Consider the following 18,677-nt stretch of genomic DNA (forward strand, 5'->3'; position numbering starts at 1 on the left):
TCATTTCTTTTTGGATTCTGCCTATAAGGGATGTCATACACTATTTCTCTTTCTCTGTCTGACTTAAGGAAGTTGAGGTGCTTTTTAAAAAAACTATCTGTGCACCCACATTCACAGCAGCAGCAATCACAACAGCCCTGAACAGAAGCAAGCCAAGTGTCCACCAAAGGACAATGGGCAAGCACAATGCGATCTGGACCTGCAATAGCAGGTGATTCAGCCTTGAAGAGGGTTACACCTGCTGCAACCCGGATGAACCTGGAAGACGCTGTGCTCAGTGAGAGAAGCCACACAAAACCAGACAAATGCTGTGTGACTCCACTTACAGGAGGTCCTTCGAAGAGGCAGATCCAGATCCAGAAAATGGAAGGGTGGTTACAGGGTCTGGGGGAGAGGAGTGAGGAGCAGTCTAATGGGACAGAGTTTCTGTTTTGCAAGATGAAAAGTTTAGTTTGAGGATGGTGTTGGTGATGGCTGCATGGTGATGGGAGCGCAGTTAGTGCCTGTACTGTGCACTCAGGAAGGACTGAGATGGTCAAGGTTATGTCATGTGTTGTTATTGTTGTTGTTCAGTTGCTCACTTGTATCCAACTCTTTTACCACCCCCTAGGCTGTATCCCACCAGGCACCTCCATCCATGGGATTTCCCAGGTAATAATACTGGAGTGGGTTGCCATTTAGATCTTCCTGACCCAGAGATTGAACCCTCATCTCCTGCTTGGTGGGTGGATTCCACCAGGGAAGACCATGTCTTGTGTATTTTACCTGACTTAAAAACATTTAATTTCAGATTAATAGGAATCAACTGTTTGTTTTAATAGTTTAAACAAAAACAAATTTATAAAGAAGAAAGTTTAAAAATTACCACATGGTATTGAGACATGTTCTCTTCCCAGTGTGCCTGTAAACGTGAATGCACATGCACACACACACACACACACACACACACACACACACAGAGTGATCTTGCTCTCCCTGGGTTTTGCTTGGACAATTTCACACTGACTCTCAGCGAAACTCTTTCAGGGAGGTGGATCGAACCACTTGTTCACTGAGCCACACAGAACAGCCGAGTTTGGAATCTGAGTTACAGCCTTGACACAACTGTAGCCTTGTGACCTGGACCGGCTCCCTCGTTTCAGGTTGTCTTAGAAATGCGAAGATGCCCAGTCCCACTGGAGCCCCTGGGACATGATGCTGATATTGAGGAGCCCAGGGCACCACCTGCCTGGACCTCCAGGTCAGAGGCATTCCAGCTCCCCTTACTCCCTCCTCTGAGCCGAGGAGGGAGCTTCGGAACATCAGGACCTGAGGCTTGGCAGTCACTGCGGCTGCACTCATGGGGGGTTTCCCTCCAGGCAGGGACGGCAGAGTGGCGACACCTCCCCAGCACAGAGGAAGGGACAGTCCTCATGAGTCTGGGAGAGGCGCTGAGTCCAGCTCGGGACTGAGACCAGGGGAAGGTCTCTGCAGGCGTGCTGGGGGAAACTGAGTTAGGCTGGCTTGTTCCAAATAAAACGCTGTATTCAATTTCACTCTGGGCAACATTTGGTGTATGGACTTCTGTGATTTGCAGAATAGATTTAAGAAGATCTGTTTAGTTGAAATAATAGGGAAGCAGGGGCTGAGGGCGGGGTGGGGAGGGCTGCTACAGCCCGTGGGTGTCTCGGTTTGGTTTTGTTGTGGCAGATGCTGACCTTGGGCTGGCCAGTCCATGTCCAGGGGCCTCTACATCGCCGTGTGATTGGTTGCCTATAGCTGTTTCACACAAGGGCCTCGGAGGGGAGTGGCCTGCACCATGTGCTGGCCATGCGGGGGGAAGGCCCGAGTCTGCACCTGTGCCAAGTTCAGCTCGTCCAATGAGGACATGTCTGACCATCCGCGTTCAAAACCAGCCCAGTAAGAGTCTGATTTCCACAGTTGACCCGTGTGTTGTTACTAGATGCCGCCCTGCTTATCAAATAGACAATCGCATATAACTACAACCCCAGCCAAATTGGATGCATTGCAGAAAGCGTGCCCACATCAGGCCCTTCCAGAGTGTAAAGACGGAGAGAAGATGTCTGTCTGGAGAAAGAAGAAAGAGAACGAGTTGAGGGGAACATTCGAGGTGGGGCTTACGGAAGCGGGGACGTGACACACAGATGGGGAGGTTGGTTCCCAGCTTGTGTTGCCCTTGGGCTTGTAAACCAAACCCTCCGCTGCCGGCTGGTTCTGATGATGGACACTGTGCCCCTGGCTTGTTTCTTTTCCTAACTCCGCTTCTCAAAGCTGTTCACCGCTGAGAACTCAGAGATGGAGGTTTTATTGCAATGAATGTGCCTGATCTCTGGAGACCCCCATGAACAAGCGTGATTCCTGGTCTTCCCTTCATTACCTGTTTGTGAATGGGTTACAGTCATGGCGTTTGGGGGAATACATTTAAAAAAAAATTTTATTGAAGTATAGTTGATGTACAATGTTGTATTCATCTCTGCTGTAGAGCAGAGTGGTCCATTTGTACATGTACATCTATCCATTCCTTTTTAAGGGGCTTCCCAGGTGGCACTTGTGGTACAGAACCTGCCTGCCAATGCAGAAGATGTAAGAGATGAGGGTTCAACCCCTGGGTCAGTTGGGAAGATCCCCTGGAGGAGGACATGGCAACCCACTCCAGTGTTCTTGCCTAGAGCACTCCCATGGACAGAGGAGCCTGGGGGGCTACAGTCCACAGGGTGGCAAGGAGTCGCGATGCAGCCGGAGTGCCTTAGAGCAGCATAGCACTCTTCCTAAAATGCCTTTCCCACGTAGGTCAGTACAGAGTATTGGGTAGAGTTACCTGTGCTATACAGTATGTTCGTACTAGTTACCTATTTTGTATATAATAGTGTATGAGTGTCAATGCCAGTCTCCCAGTTTATCCTTTCCTCCTTTGCCCCTGGAAAGCATAAGTTTGTTCTCTCAGACTGTGACTCTATTTCTGTTTTGTAAATAAGTTCATTTGTACCATTTTTTTTTAAGATTCCACATAGAAATGACATCGTATGCTACTTCTCCTTCTCTGACTTACTATGACAATCTTTAGGTCCATCCATGTCTCTGCGAGTGGCACGATTTCATTCTTTTTATGGCTGAGTAATATTCTATAGTATATACGTACCACATCTTTATCTGTTCCTCTATTAGTGGACATTTAGGTTGCCTCCATGTCCTGGCTATGGTAAACAGTATTGTGATGATCATATGGGATATGAGTGCCTGTGTTTTCTAAGTGTGGCTTTCTCCAGGTATATGCCCAGGAGTGGGATTGCTTGATCATATGGTAGCTCTATTTTTGGGTCACAGACTTTATCTTTATTCTAGAGCTTTCTTCCATACCTCTGACCCACCTGGTTGGCATGGAAGCGTGGTTGTCTGAGCTTTCTTGGACTTTAGGCTAAAGCAGGATATCCTGCCTTCCCCTCCTCCTGTCCACAGGAGCCCTGACTCCCCAGCTGCCTCCTGGCGGGAGCAAGGTTGGTCAACTACTCAGTATTCTCATATTAAAGAAAGGGTGGGCAATGGGTGCAGAGTCTGGGGTGATAGGTGTTTTGTGAAGGGGGCTCTTTTGTTGTTTCCCTGTGGGACCGTGGGCAGCAGCGTGATTTGCCATCAATTTCCTGATGAAGGAAAGACACCTTGTCTTCCGCTGTGTGAGTGGGCTGATCGGTGCTGGAGCTGATTCAGTTATCAAGACATGGGGCCCGAGACAGGAGTCTCCCGTGAGCACCACCGTGTTGCCGTGCTGTCTCGGGGAATAATAAGGTAGTCTGTGCTTACACGCCGGCTCCCTGATATTTGGCCGAAGGAGACAACTGTACCTGAACCAGCTGAGGGCTGTCTTTCCTGCAGCACCCGAGATGTGCAGGCCCAGAGGACATGTGTGTTGAAGGCTGTGGCCTTTTAGAACGAGCAGTGTCTCCAGAGGACCGAGAGGGCTGTTGGGCCCCCATCTCTGGTTTGCTTTTTGTTCACCTGTGAGTCCCCTCACCCCTCTGCCTTCTGTCTCCATCTGGGAGCCACCGTCACTTTGCCAAGATATCTTCAGTCTGAATACGGTCATGTGTGGAGTCCTTTCAGCTGCTTTGTCATTAAAAAAGCATTTATTCAGCACTTACATAGTGTGGCACAAAGAGAATTATAAAGACCCGGCCCTGCCTGAGAGATTATATTCTAACATTTTCTTAGAAAGGCAGAAACTCGGCAGCTAAGGGAAGCCACCACTCAGAAGTTACCTTCTGTTATGTGACACACAGAACAACAGCAAAAGTAATGAACAAGAACTGATGTGGCAGGAGGTCCAGTCGTCAAAATGGACTGCACGTCAAAAACACAGATAAACAGGGACTTCCCTGGGGGTCCAGTGTTAGGACTTCGCCTTCCAATGCAAGGGGTATGGGTTAGATCTCTGGTTGAGGGGCTAAGATCCCATATGCCTCAAGGCCGAAAAACCACACCATAATACAGAAGCAATATTGTAACTGATTCAATAAAGACTTTAAGAATAGTCCACATCAAAAAAAAAAACCTTTTAAAAAATACCGATAAATGATTGGAACTTCCTCACCTATCTGGAACTAACTCCTTCAGGAACCTTGTTTTCTGTAAATGAAATTGCCAAACATCTGACCTACTGGGACCCACGCAGGAGGGAGACCCCAGGGCATGATTCTCTGGGGGGTGTTGCTTAGGATCCTGGTATTTGGGTTCCCGTCACTATCTCTTCTTTCCACCGCTACTCAGACACACCCCAAGTCCCCAACCCTGCAAGAAGTCAGGGACTGCTCCGAGGAGCAGGCAGCCAGCATCCCGTCCTAAATACAGTGGTCAGAGCATTGTGGGACTTTGTGAGAAAGATCCAAGCCAAGCTGGGCATGGATGGAGCCCCAGGGAGCAAGGCCGCCGTACAGAAGCCTGCCGCCAGTCCATCTGTGTGTGAGTCATCCTGTGGACTCGTGAGTGTGTGTCCATCTGACTCCCCGGCAATTAAACGCTCTGAAAGGTTGGCCCCAAGGAGGAGAATGCCCTTTGCTCCCCGAGTGCTCGAGAAGGTGGTGATGCTTTGTAGGCTGCTGACAGAATTGTTTCAGCTTCTTCTTAGAGGAGCAGCACCCTCAAGGTATCACACACACACACACACACACACACACACACACACACACACACACAGAGAGGTTTCTTCAGAGGAGTAGTAATGCTGCCAGGAAAGGAATTAAATTAGCTGTTATTTGTGATTCTCTTCATAGTTTACAGCATCCTGTGCCTGGTTTGATCTCGACTAACATCACAAAGTAGCTCTCATGTAGGTGATTTGATGATGGATGGTTGGTGAGATTGATGGTGGGTGGTTGAGACTGAGGGTCGCCCTTACACAGATGTAGAAGCTGGGACTCTAGGAGATGGGGACCAGTTCTCTGAGCTGCACTTGCCTTTCTCTCTGGGAGAGCATCAGCATTCCAGACCTCCTGTATCTAAGGACACTTGCCGGGGACGACTTTTCCAAGGAAGATTTCAAGCTTCTTCTAGAAATTTGGATTTCCTGTCACTATCTCATAGGTTTAAATTATTATTATTAGTCACCGTAACACACAGTGTGGTTAAAACCTAACTCGTGGCTGCTAGTAATTCCACAATTGTCATTGTTTGCCCCAAGGAGGCTCTGGCTGGAAGCCAGGAGCCCGGATGGCCCTTTGCTGGACTTGGGTCTTGAGTAGCAATTCAGTGCATGGAGCTTGACTACCCCCTGCCACCCCCCACCCCAATGCTATTCCTGACTCCCTCCCCATGTTTCAAGCGTGCTTCTGCCATTTCAAGAGCTCTTGAAAATGGCCGGCACAGCACAGACTTCTATCTAGTGAGTGTGTGTGTGAGGCGAGGTCTGAGGGCTGCCCCTGTATCCCTGTCCAGGTGGAAGATGCTCAACCTGCCCCAGATCTGAAAATGTACCCGAGATTGATGGTCAGTGATTGGTAAGACTGCGATCATACTGCTGTACTCACTGCATACCCTGCCTGCCTGCAGGGAGGCGCTGAGCACGTGTTCCTCCCAGACCCTGGCCCAGCCACCGTGCCGCCTCCTCTTTGCCCTGTCCCCCTCCTTCCCTCCAGCCAGGATGTCCTTCTAGCTCCCCTCCCCCGCTCCAAGACCACTTCCCGGAGAGAAGCTTCCTACCCTCAGTATCAGTTTTTCCCAAGAACAGTAGTGACTCCACTGCTAAATGTGGAATCTCTGGGGCTAAAGGGATTTCCCAGATGGGTGGTGTCGCGCAGTGACTCAGCCCCTGCGATTGTGGTCGGATGGCCTGAGTCTGAGTCCCGGGTCCACTTTTTACCAGCGCTTGGCAGGTTTGCCTTTCTGAGTCTACAGAGCAGAGAGCTCGATGCTGCCCTGCTCTTGGATTCACACGAAGTCTCGCGCCCTACCTGGACTCCCCCCACATCTCAGCTCCATCTGCCCCTCCTGACAGCCCCACAAGGCCTCTTCCATTCCAGGCCACTGGACAAAGTGCTGGCCAGGCAGGAGAAGCCAGAGTCCTCTTACCAGCAGTGTCCCTGCTGCCTGAGAGGGGACCCCTCTCGTTTGTTTGGAGTTGATTCTCTACGTTGTATTGATGGGTTGATTCTGAGGCACGCATTTTCCCCTTGAAGTTGACCGTCTCGAAAATCAGGGTTCATTTTACACTGGAAGGGGTGTTGAGAACAGCCGGCACCATCTTTTCTTTCTTAGTGGTCCTGAATGTGATGGGCTTGTGTTACAATTTGTGACTTCCTGAATTTGGTGAAATGCACTAGTAATTTTTTAAAATCTGAGTTTAGATCCCTTCAACTCAGATATCAAACAGTCACTTGGGTCTGGGAATCTCTATGAGGGTGCTTCCCGGGCTCCTGCCTGGGCACCAGGCCGGTGTCCCCAGGCACAGGATCTGTCTGGGTGAGGGAGCAACGGAGGAAGGGTTTCCGGGTGTTGGGGATGCGGCGAGGGTGTAAGTGACCCTCGGGATTCGTCTGTGTCGAAGCCCAAGCGGCTGCAACAACTCTGTCTATTTGGCCTCTGAGACGTCTTTCTAACACCTTCCAAAGGGAGTCCTCCCCTCCCCGACCCCGTGTCATAGTTAGGCGGGGCTTCCTTGGGCTTAGTGAGCATGGCTGTGTACCAGGCATGGGGTCAAGCACTGGCACGGATCATTAGCAACCTATTAATAAATGTAAATCCGCTGGGAGTCAAAGCTGCTCTGTCTTGGTCTCACAGGTGTGAAATTAGGCTTAAGAGAAGAGCTCCCCTTCCAAGGCCTTGAACTCAGGTCTGTCCAACTCGGCACTCATGGTGTGGACCCCTGCCCGCTCCTCTCTCCCACCCTGGGCCGCCAGCATAGACCTTGCCCGCTCCCCTACTTTGGCCAGTGTGTTGGTGACACAGCAGTGACACCAGGGCTTGAGTTTACAAGAAGCCACATGCTGGAGGTGGCAGGCTGTGGACCCTGGAGGTCAGGAGTGGAAAGGGATGCTCAGGCCAGACTTTGAGCCTCTGCCGGTGGCTTCATCCCTCTCATCTGGCTGCCCCATCCCGTCTCTCCACCTCTGTCTTTTATTGGCACGACCCCTGGGCAGCACAGAGGCTATTGGCCTCTCCTCCAGGCCGCGTTGGCCCAAGCGGTCCAGGCCAGGAGGCGCCTGCACTGATGTGGCTGCAGCAGGAGCGTGGGAGATGGCACACACCGAGGGCAGGTGGGCCCTTGTGGCTTTACACCTGGGCTGTGACAATGAGGAGGTGATGGGAGTGAAAACCCGGGACGAGACAAAGGACGGCAGAAGAAGCTATGGATCTGAGACTGAGAGCCCACTTGAGGATCCAGGAGGCCGCCATGGTGGCAAGGGTGGCTTGAATGTTACACCCACCCTGACCTCAGGCAGCCTCCAGCCCAGCTTGTCTAAGCACACCTGACCTGTCCTCTTTCCCTCCTGATCACTTGGGGCATCTGTGCTTTTCTGAATCAGAGGGGACTTTGTAACTAGAATGTTCCATTTTGATTTGTGTGGCATTTTTTCCCCCATCGTCAGTCACCAAGCCACTAATATGGCCCCACGACAAGAAGAAAGTAACAAGTGACTCCTGTGTGGAGTTAAGTCCTCTTCTGAGTATTTGATTTGTAATAACTCCTTTAATCCTCAGAACAACCCTGCCAGGAAGGTTCATGAATGTCCCCATTTTGCAGAGGAAGAAACTGAGGTTAAGGACCTCATCCAAAGACCCATAGCAAAGAGATGTTGGGCCATCATTCTGCCTCCAGTTTCTGACTCCAGAAGCCTCTTGCTTCCCCATGATCAGCATTATAATCATTTGTTCATCATTGTGTGAAATTCTGCGAGGGTGTTTTTGGAAATCATTTGGGCAAATACACACACAAGAACCATGTGCTCATGAGGGGAGAAGGGAACTGGCTTACGTGTTTTTCTCTCTCGTGTCTACGTGGGTGATTCATTGGCATGAATGTCAACCCTCTCCCAAGCCTGCACACGCATTCAGGCAGGACCTGTGTGGAATTCATTTTTATATTCACTGTAGTCTCTAAGCCGATCCTTAAACACAGTAGGTGCTCATAATTTCATATTTTCACAAAAACATGAAATCATTTCTAAAGTTGATGGATGCATTTGGTAACCAGTTCTTACTGAAGCTATTCATTTCTAAAAACAATGAAGAGGAGGACATTTAAATACATGAATCATAAGCCAGGGTTACAGTTGAATCAGGCTTTGATTGTTTTCAAATTCCTTCCACGCAGCCGTCTCATCTCGCCTCCCTGCCAGCCCTGTGAGGTGCAGGACATGTTGTTTTCCCAATTTAATTATGAGAAAATCGAGGTCAGAGACGGGAGATCTGCCCAAGGTCACAAACAACGTTTGTTTGGGGTGGGGGTGGAGATTATTTTTTATTTCGCTTTTAAAATCAGAGCAGAGTTGAGAACCACCATCTCCTGGTTTCCTGTTGCACGAGCAATCTGGCCACAGATCTGCTGGGTTCTGAGCTGGGCCACAGGGCCCGATGACGAGCCCTAGGCTTGAGCAGCAGGTGTTTCAGTTCCTGTCTTTTTGGTCAATAAGATTGTCTAGCACAGCACTCTACACCATGCAGTCCCCACCAAGCAGATCAGTCCAGGGCGAGACGAGAGCTCCTGACAGAATGCACATCAACTTTGTCTGTAAACGCGGTCTAGTTGCCCTGATGCTTTTTTTTTTTTTTTTCCTTTTTACAGTTATTTGGAAATAATCTTAGGCTTCCATCAGAGTTGAAAAGTGGTAGGGAGAGTTCCCACAGACCCTTCATGCAGCTTCCTCTAGTGTCAGCTTCTCACATAATTATAATAAAGGAGTTCAAACAGAGAAATTACCATCGGTACAATGTGTGTGTGTACATACACAATCCCTTCAGTCCTGTGCGACTCTTTAGGACACCATGGATCGTAGCCTGCCAGGCTCCTCTGTCCATGGGACAAGAATGTCCAGGCAAGAATACTGGAGTGGGTAGCCATTTCCTCCTCTAAGGCTTCTTCCCGACCCAGGGATTGAACCCACGTCTCCTGTGTCTCCTGCATTGCAGGCAGATTCTTTACCTGCTGAGCCATCAGGGAAGCCCACCATTGGTAAGATATGCTGAGTCGCCCAGTCATATCTGACTCTTTGTGACCCCATGGACTGTAGCCCACCAGGCTCCTCTGTCCATGGGCATTCTCCAGGCAAGAATACTGGAGTGGGTTGCCATGCCCTCCTCCAGGGGGTCCTCCCAACCCAGTGAGTATTGGTACAATACTTACAATTAAATTCTGGCTCCATTGATTTCACCAGTTTTCCCATTTGCATCCTTTTTCTGGCCTGGGGTCTAATGGGGATCCCACATGTCTGGTCATCATGTCCATTGAGTCGATGATACCATCCAACCATCTCATCCTCTGTCGCCTCTGTATCCTTTTTTTGTTCAACCCCTAATTTGCATCATGATCCTGCTTATCTTGTTCTATGTATCTCGTTGCCCATGTTGTTCCAGCTTCAGCCCGTCCAAGGTCTTCCGGGACTGACTCTGACCCCTCCTGTGGCTCCCCGCCTCTTTCCAGCATTTTCTTGCTTTCGGACCACAAAGTGCTCCAGGTGCATCTTGAATCTTCCCTGCCTGAGCCCTGGAGTCAAATGCCTCTTCCTGCTTCCTCTGTCTGGAGAAGGGTGTTTAAAAGCCAAGACCTGGACAGCAGCTGTGCTCATTGCTGTCTGCAACTTGTTTACGGTGGTGCTTCTGTCTTAAAGGAAGCAGTGTGTCCGTCCACACGGTGAATGGGAATCAGCCAGCATCCTGTCTTGTGAACCAGGGACACCAGTGACCCCGCCACATGGAATCTTAAGAATCTGTCACCATGTTCATGTACCCATCTGGTGGCAATTTAAGTTCTACTGAGTTCAAGTCACGAGTCCGTGTGGCTCTTTCACTACAGTGGTGGGAAAGTCCTGCTCCCAGGGAGTTTATAATAATATCTTCTGTTCAGTCTAGGAGACAGGACTTCTTTTTCGGTCACTGAAAATTAGGAGAACTCATTTCAGATTATTCAGCATTCTAAAGCCTTGCAAATTCAGCCTTGCGGGGGCGGTTCATTCTGATTTCAGATTCAGAGGCTGTTAGACTGTGAAGAGGCTGTTCCCCAGCCTAGGGCCTCCTGGCGCCGTGAAGACCTTTGCCCACAACTCGGTTCTGACGTGTAGGCTCTGATTCCTTCAGGCCCCATGCGAGGAAGCCAGGGGTGTGTTCTCTGACCTGAAAAGAACTCTGGAGCCTAACTGCTCCCTCTGAGCGTCGTGTGAACCGGCGTCTGCAGGTGGGCGGACGTCTGCGCTGAGGAGATGGAACTTGCTGCTGGCGTGGGGCTCCGCCTCCAGGGCCCTCCTGTGGGGCTGGGCCTCAGGGGTGGGCGGCCTCTTCCAATAACTCTCACAGTCAAAGCACCCCTTCAGCAGAAGTGCATTATCAGAGATTGTGCGGCTTGACTTTAACCCACCGCCACATGGAATTGGATCCGGGTTCAGGTTGAAGGGAATTGATGGACAGGAATGTGGATTAGGTCACCGGGCCCTGTCTTCCCCTACTCCCACTTCTTCTGTTTCCCGTCTGGCCTCACAGAATCTGGCATTATTCCAGAGCTTCCCACACAGGCTGGTTCTTAGTATTTCCTTGAACTTTGTGAGCCCGGATGGACCAAGAATCCCCAGCATAGCTCAGAAATAGGTCCTCACAAGGAGGATTCTGCTGGCCGGATGGCACAGTCCTTTCATACAAGTTGGGTGTCTGGAGGCATCTTTGGTCTCCTTTAGTTTGGAGAAGTGAGGATGCTGAAGACTCATGCTGAGTCCTGGCTGCCCTTCCTGTTGGTCCCCTCTGGTACCCGGTAATCACGTGTCTTCTGTGTGGCTGGACTGATGCAAAGTGTACCCATGTTGGCCGGCTCACTGTCTGTTCTCAGGAGAAGGGGACCCGCGGGCTATGGGCAGGTCAGTTGCCATGCATTCGGGTTGGAAGCCTGAGGGCAGTAGGCTTTCCGTGTCTGCCTCAGGAAGTAACGTGGGACTCAGGCATCCAAGAGCATCTGCCAGAGGCGCCTGAGATGGGCAACCGGGCAGACGCCCCTCAGCCATGAAGCCATCCCCCAGCCGCTCTCCAGCCTCGAGCCTGGCAGATGACTGGGGCCTAGGCATCCTAGTGCCCATCTTTATTTCTGTTTGGTGCTTTTCCCAGACATTTTCCGTGTGTGTGTGTGTGTGTGTGTGTGTGTGTGTGTGAATACAGGAAATCCAGTTTAGAGAACAGCTTTGTGTGCTCCATCCTGCATGTATGCAGTCCTCTGCCCTTGAGAATTTTAAATGAGCTGACCTACATAGCCTATTTCAATTAAAAGTGACGGAAAGCGTAGCCTGGCAAGAGGTGTGGTGCAGGGAGGAAAAGATCAGTCCCAGGAGGAAGGCTGAGCGACAGAGGGGACAGGAGGTTGTGGATGGGACGCCCAGACTCCTCGACACCCTGGCGGGGCTGAGGTCCTTGTGCACATGGCTTCTCGGTGGCCCTGGCCATGGACCCCTCATCTTTGTGGGATTGGGGCTGGCCCCCCTCTGTCCTGAGGGAGGGTCAGGTAGCACCATTCCTGCATCTCTGCACTTGACGGAGGGCAGTGCTCACCCCCTCCAGCCCGGTCCTGGGTCGGGAAGACGTGGGGAAGAGATGCTGCTCATGGCACAGGGCAGCCTTTCTGGCATTCTTACTTTCCACTTTCCCTACTGATTCTGCAGAAATTCCTAATTAGCTCAGTTGCTCTACCAGGACGACAAGCGCACATCTGGAGCTATGGAGGCAAGAGAACAGCTCTGCCTGCATCCGGCCAATTTTCTCCGCTTCATGCCAGCTCCTTGGCCGGGCGCCGCACCAACCTGACACTCGGTGGGGGAACAGGGGGAGGGGGTGCCAGGGGCTGGAGCAACTCAAGGCTGATGGTTTCACCCAGAAAACCATGGGTTAGATATTTTTAAATTGCTGGCTTGTTTTGGAGCTGTGTTTTTTTCTGGTGGGAGTGGGGGAGGTGGTGCAATCATCGAGGTCCACCCGTGCTGTCTGTGCGATGCTCCTACGCGGTGACCGGGCTCACCTAGGGCTATGACTGGCTGAAGCATTAAACTCTTCAGATTCTGTCCCCACGGCTTCTTGGGTGTTGGGTACAGAGCGGGGCCATGTCAGGTGGGGGTGGGGAGGGGACAGGGATGGAGCGACGAACAAAGGACTGTCTGTATCAGGTCGGAAGGAGGCGGTGGGTGCACAGCAGATGTAGAAGCTGCCCTGGGCTCCACTCTGCAGGTCCGGCTCTGTGTGCATTCTGCCGTCTATCCGCTCACTGGCCGTGGGCAGTGCTCACCACGGGGCGGGCACTGTCCTCAGCTCTTTACATGGATTTACTCACTCGGGGCACTTAGCACCCAGTGAGGTCAGCATCGCTGTCATCCCGTCTTACAGAGGAGAACTCGGAGGCTGTGAGAGGTTCGTAAATCTGCTTCTGCAGGGAGGCTTCACACCCAGGCATTTGGTCTGCTGAGCAGAGGCTCTTGCCGGCCGCCCAAGTCCCCTCCTACTCCAGCACCCTGGGCTTTCAGAGACAGAGAATCTCTGTCCCTCCGGCCAGTGCCTCTCAAACCTGCCTTTGCATGTGGCTCATCGGGGACATTGGTAAAATGTCCATTCAGGTCCAGTGCTTGGGGGCGGGCCTGTCTCTCATTCCCAACAAGCTCCTGGGTGATGCCCGTCCCTGTGGCTGACCTGTGGTCCACATGTGGAGGAGTGAAGCCCTGGACCATCCTGTCTGACATTTGCTGCCAGACTGTACTTATGGGACTTCCCTGGTGGTCCAGTGGTTAAGACTTTGCCTTCCAATGCAGGGGTTGCAGGTTCAATCCCTGGTTGGAGAGCTAAGATCTCACATGCCTTGTGGCCAAAAAACCAAAGCATAAAACAAAAGCAGTATCGTGACAAATCCAATAATGATTTCAAAGACAGTCCACATCAAAGAAAAAAAAAAAAAAAAAAAAGCTTGTACTTAAGCAGCTGTGGTGGAAACCCCTGGCATTTAAATAGAGACATTTTCAGCAACAGGGCAACACCAACACAAACTTAACGAGTGATCTGTTGGAAAAGAAAAGGGCCGCAGTGTCGGAAGTAATCAAGTTTTAAATAAAAGCTAATTCTCTTAGACATTAATGGAAAGTAGAGTATGTCCTCTTCTCATGTCTCAGCCAGGGGTCTTTCTCCTGTTTGGGAGCTCAACCCAGCACTTCCAGGCTAGTTTCAGCCCTCATTCTTCTGAGTCACCTTGATGCATGGGTCTCCCAGCCACACCCCAGCAGTGTACCAGGGATCAGAAACTCAGTCAGACTCCATCACAAAAGCAGGATCTCCATGGCAACCACATCCTGGGCTTCACAAGTGCACCCAGAAGCCTGAGCAGAGCTGATCCTTGAGGTGACCCAGGTTGTTCCCCTGGGGAGATGGGGGGACATGGCACCCTGCCCATGCTGGGCCGTGGGATCTTCACCCCTGCACAAGGGGGCTTCCCTCAGCTCTGAAGATCCCAGACACTCGGAACCTGCCCCACTCCCTGTAATCTTGCTGTTGGCCTCCGGGTGTTTCCAAAATGCCCAGTCCCACGAGGACGCTGCAGTGCTTGATACTCATGTTCTTCTGGTTTGAGTTTTGGTGGCTCACCATCTCTGAGTCTTGCTGTGTTAATGTGTCAATATTTTGGTTCATCTGCTTACTGGTGGTGTGGGGCCTATGGCAGATCCAGTAGGGAAGGGCCGGCAGATGGGACCCCCCACATAGCGACCGTGAGAGGAATCTTGATCCCAGTGTGTAGAGCTGGTGAAAGCATGGCTTTCTGGATCAGGGGTTTAGCTTGTAAGTTAAGGCCCAATGCTGCTTTCTGTCACTTAGAACAGTGTCCCCACTCCTGCCTGTTCCCACACCTCCATCATTCAGGGGACAATGGTGTGGGTCCACTATGTCCTTCCCGTTTGGATGATGTCATTGGAGAAGCACTCTGTCCTCCCCCCAGCTGAGACCCAGGAGGTGACCTAATGTCTGATGGGCCTGAGACAAAAGAAACCAAGATGGCCCGGTGGACCCTGAACGCTGGTTCCAGTGGTCACCATTGGGTCGAGAGGAGGCAGTGGACTCAGTAGCACTAGATTGTCCACAGGACTCCCTGGAAGGCTTCTCTCAGGTACGGACACACCTCACGGGTGGCGCCCAGCAGTCACTGGGTAACCTCTTTGGAGACATTTCCAACTGGGAAGGAGGGGCGGGCCTCCCTGCCTCCTGTGGAGTCTCATTTTCAATGATGCTGCTTTGCCATGATGTGAGCTGGGGAAGAGGTGGCTGCAGACAGTGATTTCAGCTGCATTCACCTGACTCTTCATTTATGTCTGAGCTTCGGGAAACCAGTGTGCTCAGCGGTACTGCTCTAACACTCCGCGAAGCTACTGGAACGCGTCTCCAGCAGAACCTTGCTGAACATGTTTGCTGTCAGCCTATGTTAAGACCTGCCCTCTGCCCTCCCACTCTCTGCTCTGAAACACTGGCCCCAGACAACATTCAGGGGAATAAAAGTGACGTCGCTGGTTTTCATATCGGAAGCCCAACGTTAATAAATGCAGTTTGGATGGCTGCTCCAGTCCACGAGTTATTTTATGGGTTTTTTTTTTTAGAAGCCAGATGATGCTGCTGCCTCCAGAGAGTCTTTGTTCAGTCCTCAGCCTTGAAGCCAACAGAATCAGGTTTGGGAGCAAGGCTGACCCTGGGGAACTCTGATGTAAGAGGAGCATTTACCCCCCCAGGACCCCTGACATGTGCAGTGAGCATGATGAGCGTGGAAACCAAGATGTAGCTCCTGGAGTGATGAACCAGGGTGGCTCTGGGGCCCTGACCTGCTTTGGGGGCAGAGTGTCTCGTTTTTGGCCCCTCAGCTTCTACTGAGTCTCTGGTCAAGTGGAGAAGCCCTGGACCTCAGTTTCCTTGCCTGTCAGTGTAGATGCTTGTCCCGAGGTTGGTAAGAGACCAGCATGAAATGGCACGCCCCCCGCCGCAAGCGTTCATCATGTCTACAAATCATGGTTGCTGCTTCTAGTCTTGTTACAGCGTCTGGGCGAGGTCAGCAGGGCAAGAGCAGGTGGCCAAGCTGGGTAGGACGGAGACCTTGCAGTGTGGAGAGGACATGTAGAACCTTCTGGGGGAGCTGCCTTTGGAGTGCTCGGTCCATCCGCTGGAGACCACTGACTGCAGGGGGCAACTGACTCCCAGGAGATGCTGCACACATGTGTCCCACGCCCGTTCACCCCAGAAGGGTTGTGGCGGGGAGAGGCCACAGCTGGGTGTGGGGTGGGGGGATCCGTTGGGCAGAGGTCTCACATGGCCCTCAGGGGTCAGCTGCTGCATTCCGGAGGTCCCAAATGTCACATTCATCCCAGGGTTGCTCTCATTTCCTTGGGGTTTCAGCACCTTCCTGGGCAACCCTGTTTCTAACTGGTGGGGGACTTCACCCCGCCATCTGTTTTTGATCGTCCCTCTCCTCTCCTGCCAGCCACCCTCTCTGCCCCCTACATGCCCGCCTCGTTTCCCATCTTAGCAGAGGCACCTGGGTAGGTTTGCAGGAAGACTGGTTCTCTCTCAGGGGCTGTGTCCACTGCTGGCTGAGCTCAGCCCTGTGCCCCGTCTGTTCCTTGGCTGCAGCCGCTGAGCATCTGTGTGAGGGTGGGGGTGGGGAGCCTGATGGTGTCCAGATGGGGGGGCAGGGAGGACCTGGCCACGTGCTGACCTCTCCTATCAGGAGACGCCCACCAGAGGGGCCTTAGGAAAGTGGAAAATGAGATCATGTTAAAATTGAAATGTTCTGAAAAGTGATCTGTGAAGAACTGGACACCCTTCTTTCAAACGGCTCAATTACTCCCAGGAATAGTGTCCATCCACAGTGAGTGCTAAATTGCTGGGTTGGCTGGGAAATGCTGCTGCTGCTGCAGAATCAATGCTAATTGAATCATTAGGGCATCATCACCCAAGAGGCCAGCAGCCCAGGATGCTACGTCCCAGCCCTGCTGGGTCTGGTCCTCAAAGGAGCAGTGAGCCCGCCTGCCCCTCGACGGGCACCTCTCTGGAGTCAGGTAGGCGGTGTGGAAATTTCCTTCCACTGAAAAATAAGACTTTTTGAAATCCATGCTACTGAAGAACCTTGACAAGCAAGAAGTAAGAGGAGAATTTGCACTGCATTTTGCAAGTCTTCAGGTGGGCTCCGTCCTATGTGAGGATGTATCTGGGGCTTCACTGAAACAGGCAGCACCCATCAGAAGCTCTTGGTCTGAGCAGGGGATGCGAGGCAGGGCCTGTGACTGGGCTGCAGGCTGGACACAGAGGTCTGGCCGCAGCTGGCTGGGTGACTCTCCCAGGCGCACGGTGTTTGTAAGTTCCTAGTGGCTTCATCTCACGCTTGCAAGCCAGTCGAGCAGCCTGGCCACCCAGTGCAGGACTGAGGGGTTGCCGTATACCACACAGTTCACCTGTGTCTGCCTTGCCTGTCAAGCCCGAGCCACACATGTGCACACATACACATGCGCACACATACACATGCACGCACACCCATGCATGCACACGCATACCCATGCATGAACACACACAGGCACACGACTCCTCCCACTTGGCCGCAGCTCTGCTCTCTGCCAGCTCCAGCCTCTGCTCCACGTCATTTCCTCCATCTGCAGGACCTCCTCCTTGTCCTCCACATCCACCTCCCCTCTCCAAGCTGTGTGCTCCCCCGGCCCCTCTCCCGTGGGCTGCCACCTGCACTGTTCTGCCCTGGACCCCCCTCTGCATGTCACCCCCTTGGCCCTGGTGGCCAGCCCACTGCCAGGTACCCAGTGGAGATTTATGGCAAAGGTTAGCCTGTGATGCCCTCGCCGCCCCACCTGGCCCCTGGGTGTCCCTTCTTCCCACCCTAGCTCTCACCTGCTGCCCCTGCCCCACTGGCCCTTCCAACTTGGCTGTGATTGCCTGGGGGCTGGTGAGCAGAGCAGGTGCAGAGTGTTTGGCCAGAAAAGAACCCGCGAGTACACTGCTGATGGGTTGTACTTACGGGCAGAAATCCCACAGACATCCCTCTTCTCTGCGGGCCCCTTGTCCCCCGTCCAGGGGAAGAAGGCTGTCATCATGCCTCCGTCGTACATGGAAACACTCAGGCCTGCTGCCTCACGTGCCCAACCATCTCTTTTCTGTCTTCTCCATCAGTGGGACAGAGAGAATCACCACAAGGGGACATGAGCTGTACTGTGTGTTTCCCTCTTTTTCCAGAGTCCCTGCTACCTGGGTTGTCTTGTTGTCAAGGTGACCCTTTGAAAAAGCTAAATGATAGTGGGAATGTCTGAGCGTGCAGGTGTGTGCCGTACATGTGTGCACCCGGGTATTTGTGCATGCACGTCTGTGTGTGTGTGCACACCTGCATGTGGCACGCAGGTGTACGCACACGCAAGCCAGTGAGCAGGCAGGCAGGAGAGAGCTGGAGCAGGGGGATATGCATGTGATCAATCACACAATGTGAGAAGCCTGGAAAAACAGGTCAGAGGAGCGACAGGGCCGCCGTCTGTGCTGTAATTCTGAAGTTGGTCCAACGTCTAAGATTAATGAGTGGGGTTTTGAGCTGCTCTGTGCTTTCAGGGGCAGAGCAGAGCCAGGCGGCTCGTTTTTAACCCCACCTTCCTCCACCCTCCCTGCTCAACAGCTCTGCAGGGGAACCACCGACTCGGCCATTTGTCTGTCTGCCCTTGCTCGGAAACATGCATCCGGGCTCTGGGCTAACAGGTGGACACGTTACAAGGCTTGGTCACAGTCCCTCCCTACCTGCTGTGTGCGCCATGGGAGCAGGGATGTTGCATCTTATTTTATCCCTCCTGGGTCACAGTGGTTCTAGATAAAGTGTTACTGGACACCTGAGTTTGCAAAGTATTTCACCTACTTCTCAGCCATCAGCACCTCCAACTCCTCTCTGCCCAAAGGGATGTCACCAAGCCCAGTCTCCTGTCCCTGGAATCCCCTTTCTCACTTGA

The 18,677-nt window shown here is 52.2% G+C and overlaps 1 protein-coding gene and 1 long non-coding RNA gene across 15 annotated transcripts in view; both read left to right on the top strand.

Annotated features, from left to right (window-relative positions):
• The window catches only part of CACNA1C (calcium voltage-gated channel subunit alpha1 C), a 388,445-nt gene that overhangs the window by 102,291 nt on the left and 267,477 nt on the right, over window positions 1–18,677 (top strand). The gene's annotated exons all lie outside the window — the stretch shown is intronic.
• LOC110151500 (uncharacterized) lies at window positions 12,892–15,256 on the top strand. Its single transcript, XR_002318096.2, has 2 exons — window positions 12,892–14,812; window positions 15,020–15,256. It is a non-coding gene; the product is annotated as an uncharacterized lncRNA (long non-coding RNA).

This window comes from Odocoileus virginianus, chromosome 23, assembly GCF_023699985.2.
Source record: "Odocoileus virginianus isolate 20LAN1187 ecotype Illinois chromosome 23, Ovbor_1.2, whole genome shotgun sequence".
NCBI classification, from domain to species: domain Eukaryota; kingdom Metazoa; phylum Chordata; class Mammalia; order Artiodactyla; family Cervidae; genus Odocoileus; species Odocoileus virginianus.